Source organism: Beta vulgaris, chromosome 1, assembly GCF_026745355.1.
Source record: "Beta vulgaris subsp. vulgaris cultivar EL10 chromosome 1, EL10.2, whole genome shotgun sequence".
Classification (NCBI taxonomy): Eukaryota; Viridiplantae; Streptophyta; class Magnoliopsida; order Caryophyllales; family Amaranthaceae; genus Beta; species Beta vulgaris.
This window is the reverse complement of record NC_079202.1, coordinates 8,028,337-8,048,763: the sequence shown is the minus strand read 5'-3', so window position 1 is coordinate 8,048,763 and position 20,427 is coordinate 8,028,337. Positions and strand designations below refer to the sequence as shown.

Here is a 20,427-nt window from a genome sequence, read left to right as displayed (position 1 = left end):
GCTTAAATACTCTTTGCCATTTGTTCATAGGCATATTCTTCCTACGCTTTCAATTTGACTAAGCAAATTCTCACATTTTCACTATCTACCAATTTAGCAATATTTAAATCAATCATCTCATACTTCTTTTTAAGACTCATCTAATCTATTGTATAAATTCCTTTAACTTTCTATTTACATACGATAACAAATACTTATGTGTTTAAAAAAACGTATTATGTCGAGTTATACTCATTATGATTGTACACTAAGCGCTCTACGTTACTAGAATTCTGTTAAAACCGTATGCAAAAAGACACGTGTTGCATATATGTCGTTTGGAATGCTTTTAATATGTTTGCGTCAATAGCTTTTATGATGAACACATTCAAATAAAAGAAACGCATCAACTCAAATATCACCAGATCCTAAATAGTTGTAGGAAAAGTGTACCATAATAACACAGACTATCGACATACAGAGACTATAAATATATATGTCGGCATGTGGAAAATACATTTGAAATTCAAGTATGTCTAGACATTAACTACTGTATAGAACATTGTAAGTAAAAACAAAAACAAGGTGTCAACATAATTCCCACATGAGTTAGAAATGCACTAGAATATGTAGTCAAATTTGTTAAATTTAACTAACTTCTCCCTTTCTCCAATCATTATATTTAGAAACTATATGAGATAGAATGCATATTCAAAACAAATTTTGAAAAAAGCAAAGATAATAGCTTGTGTAAACCGTCTATACTCAATAACTATTTTAGAGCAAATGTGTTTAGGTACAAATATAAACTAAAATTTGTTTTAAAAAACTTAATCTAATATTTTCATGCATAAACTTTAAAGTTTGTAGAAGAAGCAATGGCTTTGTTTCATTCAACACTAAACTCACTCTCATTGTTACTACGCTTGATAGCTCGCTTCCAAATATTCTACTTTTTGGCACTACCATGTATCAATTAATTCTTCCTCTAAATAGACGCTGTTAGATAAAGTGACAACGACTAATTATTGTGCTCCTACAAAACCCTATGAAAACAAATATGTATTGCATTTAGTTAAAAATTAAGTATTTTATATACACATTTAAATACTTGAACATCTCCTTAATTTACTATATATGCTATTATTTGTAAACTCCTATTTAGAATACCATAACTTTCTAAACTATAGGTAACTATACATTCAGATTCACAACCCAACACAACTTCAATGAAATCATTATACTCATTTTTAAGCAAATAGCAAAGAAAAATTGACAGATCATTATTTGAGTTCAAATTCAGTTAAACTCAAATTACTAACATTCTTAAGCGTCGCAAAATCTATTTGATGTGAAATATATTGCACTAAGCATTATCTTGCGATTTCAAAATGATCTATTCAAAGGCTATATTATATTTAAAAGTTTGTTTCACATACATACACAAGTGCTTAGAAAACATACCACTTACGATTTATGAAATTTGTTGGACAATTATACTCTAACATACTGCATAACTCGACACACTGCTATCTATAAATTCCTTAATACTAAACTACACTATATAGACGAGTTAATACATAGATGCACCCGTAAATAATTCTTTTCCTTTTTACAATCTTAGAGCTTTTAAAAGTTTCTAACAAAACACTATTGAATTAAATAGTGATATGAGTGGTAAAAGCATGAAATTCACTATTCATTTCACTTGGACAATCTCAGCCCTCCATTTCTAACTTCATCACAACCGCACAATTTTCTTCTCCCTCCTCTTCAGTCTTCACTGCTTCTCTCTCCTCTCTTTGTGTCTCTCTATCTCTCAATTCTTTTCTTCTCCCTCCTAAGCCATACGATTCTCTTTCAGAAAAGAAGGTTTTTACATAGAGAAAGAAGCGAAGTAGGCGAAGGCTTTCAAGAGTTAATTCTCTTGATTAGAGAGAGAAAATCTCAAATTTTAGGGTTTTTCTTTTTGTCAAAATTGTCGTCATCCTCTTTCCATCGTCGGAGTCGTCGATTCTTTCGGTTAGGGTTTTTCTTTTTTTCGAATTTTGTTGTTGTTTTTGTTATGCTGTTCTAATTCTTCTTCGTGATCTCTGAATAATTACAAGATTATGAATATCATTGATCGAATAATTACTGTTCAATTTTTTTTCGCTGTGAAATTGGCGAGTTTGGAATCGAATTTTGCTTCTTTTTATGGTTGATACTGTTTTGAAGTTACTTGCATTGCTTATGGTTGAATTAGCATTTAATATGTGTAGTATAGGTCTGCTTATTCTGCAATGATAGATATTGTTGGTTGATTTCACTATGAGAGGATGCACACTTAAGGATTTATTTGGACATTTCGTTAACAATCCATTTGATTAACGAAGTATTGATTCTAAGCTGGAGATTGATCATCTATGAATGAATTACTGACTCATGCTTTTCGGCGTGGGTATGTATAGTTTTTGATACTATGAATCTGTATATGATGAGATTATCATTTTGTTATTTTAATTGTGTAAAGTATGTTATTTTATATCCTTCTTGAATCTTGAAATGATTAAATATCAATTTTATTAGTTTAACGACTTTGTTGCTTAAGGTAAAGCTTTATTAGCTTTTATTTCAATAGTGTTCTGAGTCACAAAAGGACGTAATTCACTATTCATTTCAACTTCACGTGCTCCTCGCGTGATCTGCCTAACTCAATCCTCCACGCACCCTTCACGTGCTACCAGGGGCCTTACCAGCTGTAGCCACAAGTTCTCATATTTTCTCCCCTGTTCTTCACGTCTCTTTCATATTTTCTCTCTCCTCTTTTGCGATTGCGATCAAATCTTCTTCCCCATATGAACCCAATTTCACAATCAAACATCATCTACGTTACCAAGCTTCAAATCACGGTTGGGAGGTATGAGTTCTTGATTTTTTTTTCTTTCGGATTTTCGTTCTTAACGGAGCAAAGGATGGGTCTCTTATCTACCTTCTTCATGTTTCGGTTTGTTTTAGGTTTGCCTATTTTTCTCTCTTTAAAGTTTCTTTTTTTACACCTTTAATTTGTTTGGGTCACAGTTTGATGTGGGTTTTGTAATTAATTTGTGTTTACTTCTTGATTTGATTTGATTTTGGGTTCCTCATATTAATGAAATTGATTGAAGTGCAAATTACTTCAGGTTCTTCTTTTTAAGTAGTCTGAATTAATTCTTTGTTTTGCTTGTTTGATTTTCACTTCATTAAAGCACACTGATGCCGGTCGGAATGGCCGGAATCTGGAGTCTGCTGCTGCACCGCCGGCGTTGTCGTCATCCTCCGCTACAGCTTCGCAACAGCATCAACAACAACAACATTTCAACAACAGCAACATTAGGGACATGTCGGTTGATAAGGGTGAATTATTATATATTATAACCTTCTTATTTACTTTTACTAGCTCTTTATTAGTATTATAAACAATAAGTTGTGGGTTTTAGTTGTTTTTATAAATTATATAGTAATTGTGCTTATATAATTATATTTTACTTTTACCTATATTATATTTCTATACTGGTAATAAGTTATTGAATGTTGGCAGGTACATAATCGTATCGGGAGTCAAATAAAAGGAAAGTGGCCTTTGATGAATCAATGGACTAAACCCATTAATGTAAATAAGCAAAAAGAAGAAAGAGACAAAAAAAACCTACTCTTTTTTTCGACCAAAATCCCACGCAGCATCAAGGAGAAGATCGAATAAGAATTTGGGCTTTCATTTAATCCACAATACAACAAAAGAAGAAAAGGGAGCTGGATGGATTTTGGTTTTGGTGGGCCGAAAGGGACGCATCACAAGGAAAGAAAGGGTTTGGCAGGAGGGGAACTCTAGGGGGGACGGAGAAGACAACCAGAAGAGAAGGAGGGAAGCGGAAGGCGGCAGAGTTCGACGAAGGAAGACGAAGGCAGCAGTACAACAACGTCAATTCGAGCCTTCCGTCAGATTTTTCAGCCATGGTTTCTTATAATTGGGTGATATTCTCTTCAACTATGAGTAGCTATTTTTTCTATTCTAGGGCCTAGATGAAACCCATATTAGTATGATTTGATAATTTAGTTTTGTTTGGGAATTGATTATGGTTTATGATTGCATAACTATAGAGATTATTGTTAAGTTTATTTATTGTTTGCAATATAGATTGATTATTATTCTTGTAGAATGATTTATTAGTTTATATTGTTATCAAATTCACACACTTTGTTCTTGTAGTTCAAAGAGTGATGTTATGCAATGGTATTTCATGAATTGTTGTTGAAAAGTTGAATAATTTATGCTTTAGTTAGATAAGTTATGTCACCTAATTAATCACAACACTATCTGGTTGGAAGTAATCCCAACTTGTAGTTTAGGTAGCTTGATAAACCAATTAAATCTCACTCAAACTAAGTTGTTAATCATATTGATAGTGGTGGATTCGAATGTCCTAGAAGTTCCTCCGTACTATTTGTTGTCCGTGAATTTTAGTAATTTATTATTTTAGTATTACAATTTAAGTCGAATTAGTTTAATTGTCATAACCACATCAATCATTTTATTTTCTTAGGATTAAATTAGTAGACGTTGAATTAAACATTAACCCACGTTCCCTGTGGGTACGATACCCTATTATTTATCACTATCTACTAGATCTTGTACACTTGCAAGAATAGGGTTTTAAAGCTTGTTCAAAATTGCTATCATCGGTTCTTATGATACATGACACTCTTTCATTGGTTTAAGTAAAATGAAATTAAGGTCTTACAGAAGAGTATCATGTGTCATGGTTAACCGATTTAACAAAAATAAAATTGAGTTATGGATCCCTTTATGGAGGGACTGAAAGTTTGGACGGTTATGAGATAATCAAAAGTTGGGACCTTGTAAAGCAATCCAGCTACTGTAGGGACTAATGATATCATTTTTTACTTCATAAAATTTTATATCTTTTTGGCCTTTCCAACCTATCTTTTGTGTGCCACCTTTATCATAATGAGCAGCATTAGACGGGAGCTTCGTATTTATTGTGATTTATCTTTTGATGTGCTTCTGTGGTTCTATTTCTTGCTTCTTTTTACCTTTGCTTCCCTTTTCTGTCTTTGTACTGGCATGTCTTCAGCTTTCATGCACAAGTATAACATAGCTTACATGGTCTCTTTATTCTACTATGTCTTAGTTCTATTAATTTTCTTCATGGCACTGCTCTTAACTATTTATCCACTGAATTATTGTTTATATAATATTCTAATTTCTCCTAAAGTAATTGTCACATTATTTATTTGGATATGTCTATAGGTCTGATATAGCTGAACAGAGTGGAGAAGTTTCAAGATCAATTGCTGGCCCAGGTTTTGTCGCCTGCTTATTGTTTCAATGTATTCTTTTGCTCTGTTGGCTCCTTCGTATCTTCTGATGTCTTTCTTGCATTAGTCCAGTTTTAAGTTGCTCATCTACTCATCTACTCATCTGTTTGAATTGCTTTTTCAGGGAACACTATGCTCATCCTGAACTGCACGTGGAGAGAAACCCATTGCCTCGTGTACATGCTGGTGTTACTAGTCCAACGGACTTGATATCATTGCATATGGTGCACCGGAGCAGGTATTTATTATCTTTTATCAAAAAAGTTCAGATTTCTCCCCCGGGTTTATTTTGCATTATGCACAATACACGACGCTTTATTGCATACAGTGCAATGGAGCAGGGAGGTCTTCTGTTTGTCTGATAATTCTTTCCTACTGATGTATGCCATATTTTGAGTGTTTTTTTTTTGGAAAATTGATATTTGCTTGATTGTGCATCCAACACTTCATCTGTTAACTGTATCTTTCTTTGCAGTCTGTAGAAGGAATGAAGGTTGTTTGCCACGAGATGGCACAGGCCACGAATGAACCTGATGGAAGTGCAATGGATGATATTGTAAGGGACGCAGACCGGCTTGTCTCAATCTTAGACAATAAGGTATATATCTTGCTTGCATTGCTCACTATTTTGAGTCCATCTTTATCGTGCAACATAATTCTCAGAGCAACATAAAACAGGTTGCAAAGACATTTGACTTCAGTCTAACTGGCGCTTCTTCGAGATCTTGTAAATATGTCTTAAACACGCTGATGCAGGTGGTACTCTACCTGTAGATATTCTTCTTGCAGCATCTTTTGCTAGAATTTATGATATTCCTTTGTTGCTCTTTTGATGATGTTTAGTGTACTACAGACGTTTCAAAATAAGACTCTAGCTCATTGTCAAGGAGAGCCCTCTTGACAATCTAATTACTGAACTTCTGCTTTGACTTTTGGATGAACGGGTTCCCCGCATGGATGATGGTTACCAACTTCTGAAAGCTTTGAATGTTTTGATGCTCAAGATCTTGGTCCATCTGCACTGGCCTGTGGCTGCTCTGTTTCATCACCGTTGTTCTATTCTATCTGAAGTAATGACATTGTATGCAGGATAATGCCGATCAAATGGCCAGCGCCAGCATCAAATGAAGCCTTTGCTGTCAGAAATCAGAATTTCTCTGATCTTGTTGTCAAATGTCTGATCAAACTAACAAAGGTAATATCCTTATCTAACGGGCAGGTTTCTTGTGTAACATGTAAATTTTGAGTTTTTTTTTGTTCGCAGTAGTTTGCATGAGAGCAGACATGTCTAACTAGCCAGTTATTTATTACATGGTTTGCGTAAAATGTTCAGGTAGAATCTCACTTTTAGAAAATCAACAACTCAAATACATGGGAAAGAAGCTGAATAAATTCTTTTTCCTTCTCAATATAAAATACTCGATAAGTGTACATCAAGTACTAAAATTGGCAGCTATCAAGTGAAGAACATTACCTTCCATCTCAACCATGAATAGTGAAGTGCAGATTGTTTTGTTTGAACAGTGCCAACAGCCTTTTGGCTTGCTAGATGTCTGTCAAGGGTTTAATTATTTTTCCCTCTTACTTGGCCTTCTTTTTTCCGTTTTCTGACGGGTGTTAATTGGAGGGTGGTGAAGGTCTTATAGAGACATGAGAACATTAGAGACAGATATTATAGATGACGAACTCAAAGAAAATTCCATTATAGATGATGAACTCTCTCCTTCTCTTCACCTCTAACTTGATCATCAAATTTTATCTCCTGTGAAACTAACCTAATTTGTTTTATTGAATGATTTTTTTACTGTTTTAATGCTTACTTTCAGTTTAATTTTTAAGGATTTTGCAGATTTGTAGCAACTCCAATTCTTCTGTTCCAAGGATGCTACATTCAGGTATTTTTAAAATTTTATGTATTTATATTATGAATGCCTTGTTTAATTAGTGTTTTTGGGTTACAATTTGTTAATTGAGTAAATGCTTTCTTAGTCTTTGTTTTGAGAACTTTTGCTTATTTTTGGATATTTTCTGGCTCATTTATCAAATTTCTTGGTTGTTTATTAGTGAAATGGTTTGTAGTGATTTGGTGCTGATTTGGAATGGATAGTTTAGGTGACTTTAATGTGGTGATTTTGTTTTAGGGTTTTTAGTCAGAAGATAAAGATTTGCTCCTTCAAGTTTGTAGGTAGTACCTGTGAGTTCATAGATATTCTCTTTTTTAGTTTGACATAAAAGAGAGCTGTTGAATAATTTTTATTCTATGTGTAGAGCTCTTTGCTCATTGCAAAATTTCTTGTATAGCAATGATTTGATGAATAGAGAAGGCAGTATTCATATTGACATATTTTGCAAGTTTTGGTTTGCTCCAGGGCTTGTCTTTGAGCGCATGGTATGTTTAGTAATTGTTGTTGAGGATGATTCTGGCCCTTCTGGTCTTTATGTTCTTATTTTTAAACCCTAAAAGATGGTTAGCTAAATGAGTACACTAGTAGAATAAATGCTATTTGCTGCGCTGATATTGCTGCGGTTTTACCTATACGCAGCAATATAACACGCAAAAAGAAAAAAAAAATTGAAAATGACAATATTGCTGCTGTTTCCCGCCAAAAACCGCAGCAATATTATTCAACGGACAAATTTTGAAAAACATGTGGGCCCATAGCAGCAAATATTGCTGCGGTTTCCACGTGGAAACCGCAGCAATATATTAAAAAATAATTTTAAGAAAATAACATTTTAATATATTGCTGCGGTTTATAATAAAAAACCGCAGCAATATCCCATTTATTTCATATAATAGGCGCTAGGGTTTGGGGACACTCGCATTTCAGTCTTTTCCTCATTTCTCTCTCCTCCTTGAAATCTCCTTCCTTCTCAGCCGTCGTTCTTCTTCATCTCGTTCTCTCTCCTCGAAATTTCAGCCGTCGTTCTTCTTCATCTCGTCCTTCTTGCCTTCACCCTTCTCAGCCCGTCGGCCTTTCTATTCTTCGTCGGCCATTCAGTGAAGAATCCGACCATTCAATTCGCCGCATCGAAGGAGAGAGAGAGAGGAGTTCGAGATTTTCATTGAGGGTTTTGTTCATTTTTTATACCGTTTAGGGCTAGAAGTTTTTGGACTTTTGGGGCTTTCTTGGTGCGTTTGTCGGTGAAGCTTTTGACATTCCGGTAAGTTCGTCACATTTATTTTTCATTTTTTGTTCTTGCTACGATTTTCCGGCGAGCCTTCACTGTTTTTTCTTTGATTTCCGGCGATTCTCATCAGACCGCCTGCTGCCACATCCGTGAACACAGTCGAATCTGCCTTCGGTCGAGTTTCATCAACACCGAACTCCTTCATCTGCCTTCGTCGCCTCGTCGGCCGTTAGTATCATCGGCCTCCGTCGGCGGTTCCTTGGTGTTTAGTTTTTTTTCTGTTTTCTTCCTTTATATCTAAACTTATGTATTTTTTTTCTTTATTTTTATTTTAATTAAGATCGAAACTTCTGTATTTATTTTTGTTGTCATTATTTTTTATTCTAATTTTGGATTTAGATGTAAATTTCTGTAATTTTTATTTTCTTTATTGTTTTTATTTTTGATTTAGATATGATGTTTAGGATTGTCTTCCATTAATATTTTATGAATTTGAATATTGTTGTTATGCTTCTGTTGTATTTTCGCTGGTTGATAACTTGATATGATGTTTTAGTTACTTTAGTTTTTATTGCATTATAAGTATTCTTAAAATTGATGATTTTAATTTCAAAAAAAAATTTTTTTTTTTGAAAAAATGCACATATTGCTGCGGGTTTTGTGCAAAACCGCAGCATTAGGTGTTTCTTTTTAATATTAAAAAATACATATTGCTGCGGTTAAAAACCGCAGCAATATATTAATTACCTATTGCTGCGCCCTTAATTGCTGCCCGCCCAAAACCGCAGCAATAGGGCACTTTTTAACCGCAGCAAGTAGCATTTATTCTACTAGTGGTATCATCAATCATGAGTGACTTGTATTAGTTAAACTGATTTTGTATCTGATTTCCCTCCACACAACAACAATTTCTCTTTCCTCTTTCTCTTTTTTTTTCAATCTCCCCTTTTTATATGGGATAATGTTCTTTTCTTTTTTATCTTAATTTTTTAACTTCTATTATTTCGTTGTTACTTTTCATTTAGTTTGCAAATCATAGTTGGTCTATTTGTCCTATTAGCTAATTTACTCTCTGAATAGGTGGATTAAAAAAGGCACTTGAACACTTAAAAGCTGCCTTCTTCTTTGCTTAAAGAGGTGCTGGATCATTTTTGGGTGGGTGTACAAACTACAAAGTTCTCTAGCTTTTGGAGGTAGGTTTAATGTTAGATTTCTAATGAGTGCAATTTTTCTTTTTCAGTCCATAGCATGCTTGATGCTTCTGTGAATTCTCTTGATTACTTATTTACAACACGGTAAGTTGGGGATCAGGAAAGAAGTGGAAATCTATCTACAATTGAGATTGAGCTAACAATAGCCTTTAGTGTTTAAAATGGCATACTTTGGTGTCCGCAAGTAAGTAGAGCGACGTTTAGGGATACATTATGTTGGAATTTTGTTATACTTGTATTAGATATAAATTGGACCCTAGACAATAATAAGATCAATAATCTAATCAGTCTATCTTTTCTGTTTACGTTTATCTGCTTCCTAGCATAATTGCTTAATCAAATACAACTATATCTTCTGTTAGCATTAAATGGGTAGTTGAAGGCGTGGATCGGTGTTATATAAGTTGTGGTATTAGAATGGATATGAGAATGTAATTGCTACATGATCTTGTCGAATAGTCAACAAGTACACCACTTTCATGTGCCAATCCACCTTTTTTAAATCTTAGTTAGTGGAAGGCTTAGTGAGTTGGGCAATGTTGGCCTACATACACTCTCAGACATGGATGACACTTGTAAGCTTTTCATTGCAAAGTAAAAAGGTAAAAAGACGTAAGAAAATATTGTTAATATTGTTTGGACCTCTTATTCTTCCTGCCAAAGTGTATAGTAATAGTAGCCAGGGAAGGTTGATGGTGAAGCATTTTTTTGGCTAATAACATATTCCTCTGAAAGTTTTCATAAAACTAACACATTTCAGCTATAGAACTCAGTTCTGTAATGAATTAGAACTGATTGTAAGAAAGAAGAGAGAGAGAATTGAGAGATTCAGAGAAAATATTATTGAATGAATTAAATTATTACAGACTAATCATCTCTTTATATATACACAGAGAGAAAGAAAACTCTAACTGAATAACAGAAACTGAGAGTGTCTGTTAGAGTTTGTTATGATTGTTAGAGTTTGTTATGCTGATGTGGCACCAGTGTTGCTGTCATCATCTGATTGTATAAGCATCCTAATAGGAGAGTGAGCATGCTTAACATCCCCCCTCAAACTTGGCAAGGTTGGAAACATGCCAAGTTTGGATAAGAGAAGCTGAAACTGAGCAGAAGGGAGAACTTTTGTAAAAACATCAGCTAACTGCTTGCCAGTAGGTAAGTATGTGAGCTCAAGTAAACCCCTCCATGACTTTTTCTCTGGTAAAATGACAATCAATGTCAATATGTTTTGTGCGTTCATGGAATACTAGATTCCTAGCTATGTGCAGTGCTGATTGGTTGTCACAATGAAGGGTGACAGGAGTGAGATCATGCACTTGTAACTCAGTGAGCAATCTGACCATCCAGGTTATTTCTGCAGCAGCACTGGCCATGGCCCTATACTCTGCTTCAGAAGAAGACCTTGATATAGTGGCTTGCTTTTTACTCTTCCAACTAATAGGAGAATCCCCTAACATCAAAAGATAGCCTGATAAAGACCTTCTTGAATCAGGGCATGAAGCCCAATCAGAATCTGAAAAAGCCTGAAGCTTGAGTGTAGGAGAACCCTTTAATAAAATGCCTTGTCCAAGAGTATGAGAAACATAAGAGAGAACATGATGAAGAGCTTCCATGTGAGGTTGTCGAGGACTTTGCATAAACTGACTCAAAACCTGAACTAAATAAGAGAGATCAGGACGAGTGTGAGTAAGAAAGTTCAGTTTCCCCACTAGACATCTGTAGAAGCTAGGATCTTGGAGAAGATCTCCTGATGAGGCAGAGAGTTTATGATTCAAAGGAAGAGGTGTAACTGCAGATTTGAACTTTGTAATACCAGATGAAGAAAGAAGTTCTTTGGTGAACTTCTTTTGGGTCATAGTTATCCCTTCAGGAAGATAACTAACCTCCAATCCAAGAAAGAAACTAAGCTCTCCAAGGTTTTGATGCTGAAAGCTTCATCAAGATGTTGTTTAAGAGCATGAATACTAGAGAGATCATTGCCTGTGATGATCATATCATCAACATACACAGCAGCAATAGTGATTAGAGAGTCTCTATGTTTGATAAAGAGACTATAATCATTCTTGGATTGAGTAAAACCATCAACTAACAAAGCTTCAACCAACTTTGCAAACCATTGTCTGGATGCCTGCTTTAGTCCATAGAGGGACTTTTTAAGCTTGCAAACTTGATTCTTAGGATTAGGAGATCCTTCTGGTAACTTCATGTACACTTCTTCATGGAGGTCTCCATGAAGAAACGCATTATTGACATCAAGTTGGAAGATTTTCCAACTTTTATAAGCTGTTAAGGCTAGAATGCACCTTTCTGTGGGCATCTTGATGACAGGAGAAAAAGTTTCCATGTAATCAACTCCATACTTTTGGTTGTAGCCCTTGGCTACCAACCTAGCTTTGTATCTTTCTGCCTGGCCATTAGCTTTTAATTTGATCTTAAAAACCCATTTATTACCAATAGGTTTCTTGCCATGTGGTAGGTCAACAATATCCCATGTATGATTGGCATCCAAGGCTGTAAGTTCCTTGTTCATGGCTTCCACCCATAGTGGATCAGAGGCTGCCTCAGTATAGGAAGTAGGTTAAACCAGATCAGTAGAGTGTGCAATGAGAGCTTGAGAAGTGGAAGAAAAAGAAGAGAATGAGACAATATTGCACCAGTGAGAATTTGCAGAATTGCAGACATAATCTTGCAGCCATAATCTTGCAGCCAGTGAGGTGGTTTAATGGATCTGGAAGTGTGCCTGGGTGGAGGTGGTGTATTAGGAAGCAAAGAAGTAGGATCTTGAGTAGCGGGAGAAGAAGAAAGAGCAGGAGATGATGGTAAAGAAGAAAGAGGAGAAGAAGGTGGAGAAGGAGGAGGAGAAGAAGTGGGAGGAGGTAGTGCATCAAGTTCAAAAGGATCATAAAAAATATGATCACTATTATTTGAGGGAAGAAAGAATTGAAATGGAGATGTATTGGAAGAAGATGACTTCATATGGTATGGAAAATGTTGTTCATGAAAAACAACATCCCTAGAAACATATATTTTGTGAGTAGAAGGGTTATACACCTTATAGGCTTTTTGATTTGATGGATAACCTATGAACACACATGAATCTACCCTTGAATCCAACTTTGATCTCCCAGCTTTATAAGTAGACACAAAGCATAAGCTGCCAAATACCCTAAAATGAGAAACATCAGGAGCAACATGATATAACTTCTGGTAAGGTGAAACATGATTTAGAACTGACAGTGGCATCCTGTTGATGATATGAGTAGCTGTAAGGACACATTCTCCCCATAGGGAAACTGGCAATTGAGACTGAAAATAAAGAGCCCTTGCACATTCCAGAAGATGTCTATGTTTTCTCTCAACTAGGCCATTCTGCTGAGGTGTGTGTGGACAATTCTTCTGATGTAGGATGCCTTTAGACTTATAGAATGCCATAAGATCTCCTTCACATAATTCCTTAGCATTGTCACTTCGAATAGTATTAACAATGCATGAAAATTGGTTTTCTACATAAGCCACAAAATGAGTCAGAATTGGAATAACATCAGATTTATATTTGATGAAATGAACCCAGGTGAACCTGGTGAAGTCATCTACTATTGTGAGAAAGAATTTGCATCCAGTAATAGTAGCATGTTTATATGCACCCCAAATATCAATATGTAACAATTGAAATGGTTTGTCACTTTTGGAAGTACTAAGAGGAAAACTGGGCCTGCATTGCTTGGCTTTAGGACAAATTTGACAGATACAATCCATGTCATGCTTAATGTTCATATCAGAAAAAACATGTTTAAGCTGACTAAAAGGGAGGTATCCCATTCTCAAGTGCCACAATTTGGCATTATTGTCAACAACAGCATTAACAGAGACATTATTTATATGCACAGCAGCAGTATCTTTAGAGGAAGAAGAGTGTCAAACAGATGACTTCACACCAGCATAGTAGAGGCCATTATGAAGTTTACCAAGAAGAATCGGTGCTGTTAGGGAAGGGCCCTGTAGGAGACAAAAATCATAAGTAAACTTCATTTCACAAGACATGTCAGCACAAATCTTGGGCCTAGAGATTAAATTAAAGTGGAATCCAGGAACATATAAGACATGCTTCAGTGTAATATGTTCATTCAGCTTTACTGTTCCAATGTGAGTAATAAGAACCTTGCTACCATCAGGGATTGTAATGTGTGTATTAGGAGAGCCAGTCACCATCTTGTACTCAGAAAATAAGGAAAGATCATAACATATATGATCCGAAGCTCCACTGTCAACAATCCAACCAGAATTCATTGAAGAAAGTAAGCAAAGCTTACCAGCAAATAAGGCTGTAGGAGCTGTAGGAGTAGGTGTATCAGTGGCTTTATGATCACCAAGAAGACTCAACAGGTGTTGATACTGTGCCATTGGAACAGTAGAAGGAATTTCTTCAGTAGCAGGAACTGAATCAGTTTGTTCAGCAGCTGCAAACTTCTTGTGAGGCTTCCAATGAGCAGGATAACCATGAATCTTGAAGCATCTTTCAAGACTATGGCCTGGTACTTTGCAATGTGTGCAATAGTAGTGAGAACCTCTTTTAGTCCCTGAGCCATTTCCAGAACCTCCAGGCTGAAACTTATGAGAATTATGAAACCTCTTGTTTGCAGCTAGAGCCATAAGTTAAGTGTTGTTTTGATTGTTCAGAATAGTCAAATCTTTGTGTTTCTGCTCTTGCAAGAGCAATCTGTAAGCTTGTGTGATAGGTGGCAGATTATCCATCATCAATATGTTGGTTCTAACTTGCTGAAATGCATCTTTTAACTTCATAAGAAAATGAACCAGCCTTTGATCTTGTTGTATTTTCAGAAATTGTTTAGCAAGATTGCAGGTGCATTTTCCACACTCACAGTAAGGAATAGGTACAGCTTCATCAAGCTGATCTCAGAGGACTTTCATTTTAGTAAAAAATGATGAAACATCATCATTTTCTTGGTTCAGATTAGAAAGTTCTTGTTGAAGAGAGTATAATTGAGCCACAGAAGAATGACCAAACCTCTCTTCAATGTCTTGCCATATGGCTCTTGCTGTAGGTAGGTGTAAAGCACTTCTCACCATATTAGGTCCTAAAGACCTCAAGATCCAGCCACAAACCATATTGTTTGCACGATCCCAAGCCTTAGCTTCTTTTTCATCACTAGGCTTAGGTAGAGTTCCATCAACAAAACTCATTTTATTTTTAGAAGATAATCCAATGATCATCATTCTTTTCCAATCCGTGTATCCTTCTCCATCAAAAGATGCAGTAACTAAATGTTGAGAAGTGTTATCGGCAGGATGAAGAAAATAAACAGAACATGGATTTTGAGTGAGTTCAAGAGTAGGTGATGAATTTTCAGTAGATGATGACATTTTGAGATGAATTTTATGCAGATTTGAGAGATTTTCAGATGTAAGTAATCAAGAACAAATGATTACAATTAATAGAATCAAATTTAGAAGAATTTCATCAAGTATATGAAAGATCAAATTCAGAAAGATTCAGACAAGAATTCGCATATCAGAATTGTAGAATTCAGAGAATTGTATAGAAGATCTAACCTCAGAACAACAGATATTTCAGAGAAAAGAAAGATGATCAGATTTCAGAATGAAAAATTCAGAACGATTTCAGAGAAATTTCAGCAACAAACCAGAATTACTTCACGATCAAATGAATTGCAGAATCAATTGAGCAAAGCCTGCTCTGATACCATGAAAGTTTTCATAAAACTAACACATCTCAGCTATAGAACTCAGTTAGTTCTGTAATGAATTAGAACTGATTGTAAGAAAGAAGAGAGAGAGAATTGAGAGATTCAGAGAAAATATTATTGAATGAATTAAATTATTACAGACTAATCATCCCTTTATATATACACAGAGAGAAAGAAAACTCTAACTGAATAACAGAAACTGAGAGTGTCTGTTAGAGTTTGTTATGATTGTTAGAGTTTGTTATGCTGATGTGGCACCAGTGTTGCTGTCATCATCTGATTGTATAAGCAGCCTAATAGGAGAGTGAGCATGCTTAACATCCTCTCACCAATTCATGTCTCCTCCCAAATTTTCACTTCAATTTCTATTGTCACTATTGCTTTGTGAACCTAGATACGGACATCAATAAAGAAATCTAACTGTACAATCAACTAAGTCAAAAATTGAATTCAGGGTGTTCTTTCTAAATGGATAACTACAAAATAAATTCTAGAGTTAGTAGATATGGTTGCTTTGGATTAGATTGACCTGATTTTTGCTACAAGTTTTACTTTTTGCACTTTTCGTGATGTTGAAATGAAAGTTGATGTTTGTGTCGATTTTGAGACCTGATTGCTTACTACAGATTTAATCGGTATATTTGTTTATATTTCGGCTGTTTATGGAGAGTAATATATTATATATCTGATGTTAGGAATGATAATCGTATTATGATAGTCTAAAGTTTGTTGTACACACTTGAGGCTTTTCCTCTTTTGATCCTACCTTGGGCAGATCCTATTTCAGTGCATTGAGATGAATCAGAGCTGGTCGATGTAGATTTATCAAATATAGGGAGTTATACTTTATACTCAAAGTGCAATATCGTGTAAATGCTATGGATCTGTGTACTAGGATCAATATGGCTAGCGTAGAAATACTCTTTCCCTCTTTTCTCTCTCCTGTTAAGGTAATTCTTCTTCTTCTCTCTCTTCCTCTTTTCTTATTTTACTTTATCGTTTGTGTTTAGATCTAGGTCGCCGAATTTAGTCTCATTTTACCTTTTTAATGCTCAATTCGACATCAAATTCATTTGTTTTTACGGATTCTACAACCTATCTATCACTGGAACTTGATTTTCTTTTGTTATGGTTTAGTAAAGAGACTACATTGTATTATTATGTTGTTTTATAATAATGAAATACAAGAAACTATTTATACTTAAACTAATTTCATCAACTAAAACTAATTTTCCTTGTATTAAGGAAACCAAGTAACAAACTTTGTAACCATCTATATATTCCAACAAATTGATGATCATATCACCGATTACAACCTAGCCACTCCTTCGAGAGAAATGACACTCCCCAAGCTAACACTACTAATCTTTCACCACAATTTTCAACCTGCTTTCTTCTTTTTCATTACCAGTATATAGACTACCTTAATTCCCTAACAAGTTCTCTATGAAAAATACGAATCGGAAGTGGATATTTCTTTCGTGCATGGATCCTGATCGAGCTTGGCTCTTCCTTGCTTCTCTCGCCTTTATTTGTGTGCAGGAGCTCGAGGTTTGGAGCATTTTTTTCAGCTGATAATGTAGTCTTTATTTGGTTTATTATTTGCAAATGCGGCTGTTTTTACAATGTGGCAAGTCTACCTCAAGACTTTATGCTTAAAAACTTTACGGTGAGTCTTTAATAAATGTTTTGTATACTACATTGAATTTCCATGCTATTACCATAATTAGCAATTTCCTATATCTGCTTGTAGTTACAATTCTATATATCTAGACATTTTTGCACATATTTATGTTGGTATTTTCCTACCTGCTCATCTACTTCCTGGTTTACGTGCATGCAGATTTCAATGGACAACCTTTAGTGTGGACGTATACACACGATGCTAACTTGTGCATTCAGCCACTTAAGCATGGGACATCTTGCATCTAATATGATCAATCTCTTCTGCTTTTGCAGTAGTGTAAGAGTCCTGGCTTTTTAATTGTGTTAACATCATTGCTTATTATAGAAGGCAGAAGGTTCTTATGTGTGAATCTCTCTTAACTTTGTTGCATATGCTCTTTTCATTTTTTACTTCATTATGGCATCTGCATGCATATTCATGTCATTTTCACTTAAGCAAACCTCACTAATAGATAAAAGTAAGACAATAATATAGCAAGTAAACAGGCGATCATGTTGGGTTCGTTTTTAAAAACTTAACTCTATCCGTCCCAACCAGGCCCATCCAATAAAAAGATCGTGTCAGGTTAATCCACTTAACGAGCTGAAGAAACCTTGTAATCCTTCTTTCCAAGCCTGGGATGAGTGAAGGTTCACTTATTTCAAAGTATGATGGGCCTCGCTCTTAGCCTTTGCTCCTCCCCCTCAAAAAAAAAAATTAATTCGTGAACCAGCTCTTTGCTTGGGCCTATCCTGTCTACCAAGAGGCCAAGAAATAAGGAACTGACATAATAAAAAAAGCCTTCCTCAAAAATAAGATGTAACACTTTCAGAATAGAATATGCTATTAACATTGGCTTATTTGTTAGTCGCGTCAGGTCTGCCGCTCAGCTGAAAGCTATGAAACAAGTCAGCTATCTGTGGCATACCATCCCGCTAATAGATATTTGTGTTATGATTCAAGTCTAAGTCTTGAAAAAGATCTGAACATTCTTACTTTTTTTAACATAAAGAAAGAAGCGTGTTGACTATACATGATAGATTGATGGTGTATGGTCCATTTTGGTACTCCCAGGAGTACTATTTCTAGAAACTCCAAAAGTCATGTAAGAAGTTTTAGACAAAGATGCCGATCCTCAAAAAATTATATTTGTGTACATTTCTTTATGTAATTTTTCCATATGTGCAGTAAACATAGAGTGTATGTGGATGACCAAAACAGTATACAAGACCTTTTTCGTGAACATAGAGAGTATAATAGATGCATTGGTCTAAAGTTCAGGCTCTGCACTGCATGATCTTGGTTGCTTTAATAACTAAAATACATACTCCTGATCCAATTGCTATAAAGCATGCGTCTGCTTTTACATATAGAGATGAATTATTCTAATTTCGTGTTTGTGACTTTGTTACATTCACTTTCTTGCAGGTTTCATATCTACAGGGAAGATGACATACTTGGTACTCTACATGATTGATTTCAGTTCATTGGTAGTTTCGTGCGACACTAAATCCAGCGTGTAGGAGTTTTCAGTTCAGTGGTGGTTTCCTGTCACACTAAATCCTGCGTTTTGGAGCTTCCAGTTCAGTGGTGGTTTCCTGGCACACCTATCAATTACTGATTAGTAATTCCATGCAGAGTAGCATTTACTAACAGTACCTTTGGTTATGGTGGTTATGGTGCGCACAGTGTGGTTTGAAACCTGGTTCTTAAAAACAAGCCTTCGGACCTGTAAATCGATTCTTAAAGCCTGTGAGACTTTGTTTAAGGAGGCTAATACTAATGATGGATTAAAGTCTAAATGAAAATGACATTCTCTAACAACATGTTATTTATGTTGTGCTAGATCTAAACATAACTTAATTTTTTTTGGCATGCCTTGTGACTATTGTAATTCATGCTTAGGAGCCTCGATAATTTTGTTTGTTCGCTTTTTTGCTGAATTGAATGGAATATTTGGTTGCACTTTTGCCCCCTTGGTTGTTAACTATGTACATCTATTACATAGTTGTAAATTCTATGGCTTTGCAAAACTAACTATCTCTTGGCTTTCCTTTAGGAATTTCCTTGACTCTCATCAATCAGATTTCATTAGTTTACAAGGCTACAAGGCAACACCTGGTAAGCTTTTCCTTGGCTCTCCTTGTGTAGCTTACTTAGATGTTTGTTTAAGCCATGCTTGCTCAATCATGTTTTGTTTGGAAATGTGTTTGCTCTTTGTTGTTGTTCTTGTGGTTTATATGCTCCTTTTTTACTGCTTATTTTAGTTGTGTTCCAGTATGCATGATTGTGCTCTCTTAGATTCTAGTTTTTTTACTGCTTATTTTTGTTCTGTTCCGGTGCTCTCTTAGAGTCACCTGTTTTGACTTTTTCTTACTGCTTATTTTTGCTCTGTTCCAGTATGCATGATTGTGCTCTCTTAGAATCACATGTTCTAGCTTTTTACGAAATAAAAATATCGTGCCTTCTATGTGTTTGGAAAATGCAGTGGATATGTTGTATTGCTTGTGGTCCTTGACTATTAGGAGATAAGTCTTTCGTTTGAGTATAAATCTATATAGGTTTATTGTTAAATATAATGTATGCAAAGAGATTTTGCTTGGTGTTAGAAATAATGGTTTATTGTCTCTGGAGCTACTTATAAAAAGGATGGACAAAGAACTTTTTTAGATTGGTTGCATTCCGCTATAAAGAACAAATTGAACGCATTTGAAGAAGATGGCAGCAGAACAAAGCAGAAGCAGGTCAAGCACCTATCATCATGGTTCATAAAATTTAGTTGCTTTTCTTTGTAAATCATTTGTTAGGTAGAGCTATGATAGAAATTATGTGTTTTGTAGTGGTACAACACTGTTCTTGACCTTGCTATTAGTTTGGGTGAATACACAATTCATTTGGTCTTTTGTTACTTGCACTTGTATGGCAAGTCCATATAATTTGCACTTAAAAATTCAAATTCAAATGATACGTTGTTAAATAGAAGATCTAACCCTCTGTTTATAAAACTTATTATAACAAAATCTGAAAGGTAGTCATTTTCAAATTACATATTGAATGTTACTAATCTATTTTTCACTTATCTAAATTCTTGCTACACGTGAATGACTTGTGATTGGAGTGATACTTTTGTTTTTCCCCCCTCGACGACATGAAGGATATATGATACGAGTCTTAAGGGACATGCTGAATCCTAGATGTGTTGAAATCTTACTATATAGATACTCTATGTCATTATAATCTAATTATATAGGTTGGCTAAAATCTTACTATATACTTTTGATTACGAGTGAATAAAGGACAAAGGGGAGGAGGGATCGAGAGGATGTTGACCTCGTAAGAAGATACTTTTTGA

The 20,427-nt window shown here is 35.2% G+C and overlaps 1 long non-coding RNA gene across 3 annotated transcripts; it reads left to right on the top strand.

Annotated features, from left to right (window-relative positions):
- The first annotated feature begins 3,505 nt into the window (after positions 1-3,505).
- LOC125498448 (uncharacterized) lies at positions 3,506-19,976 on the top strand. Of its 3 annotated transcripts, XR_008967448.1 has the most exons (10): positions 3,506-5,349; positions 5,462-5,575; positions 5,813-5,935; positions 6,016-6,532; positions 7,177-7,232; positions 9,550-9,624; positions 9,710-9,764; positions 16,185-17,078; positions 17,253-17,372; positions 18,504-19,976. It is a non-coding gene; the product is annotated as an uncharacterized LOC125498448 (long non-coding RNA). The 3 variants fall into 3 exon arrangements; XR_008967430.1 differs by lacking the exon at positions 9,710-9,764 and having other exon boundaries at positions 9,550-9,662; XR_008967440.1 differs by lacking the exon at positions 9,710-9,764 and having other exon boundaries at positions 3,514-5,349; positions 9,550-9,662; positions 16,952-17,078.
- The last annotated feature ends 451 nt before the right edge of the window (positions 19,977-20,427 follow it).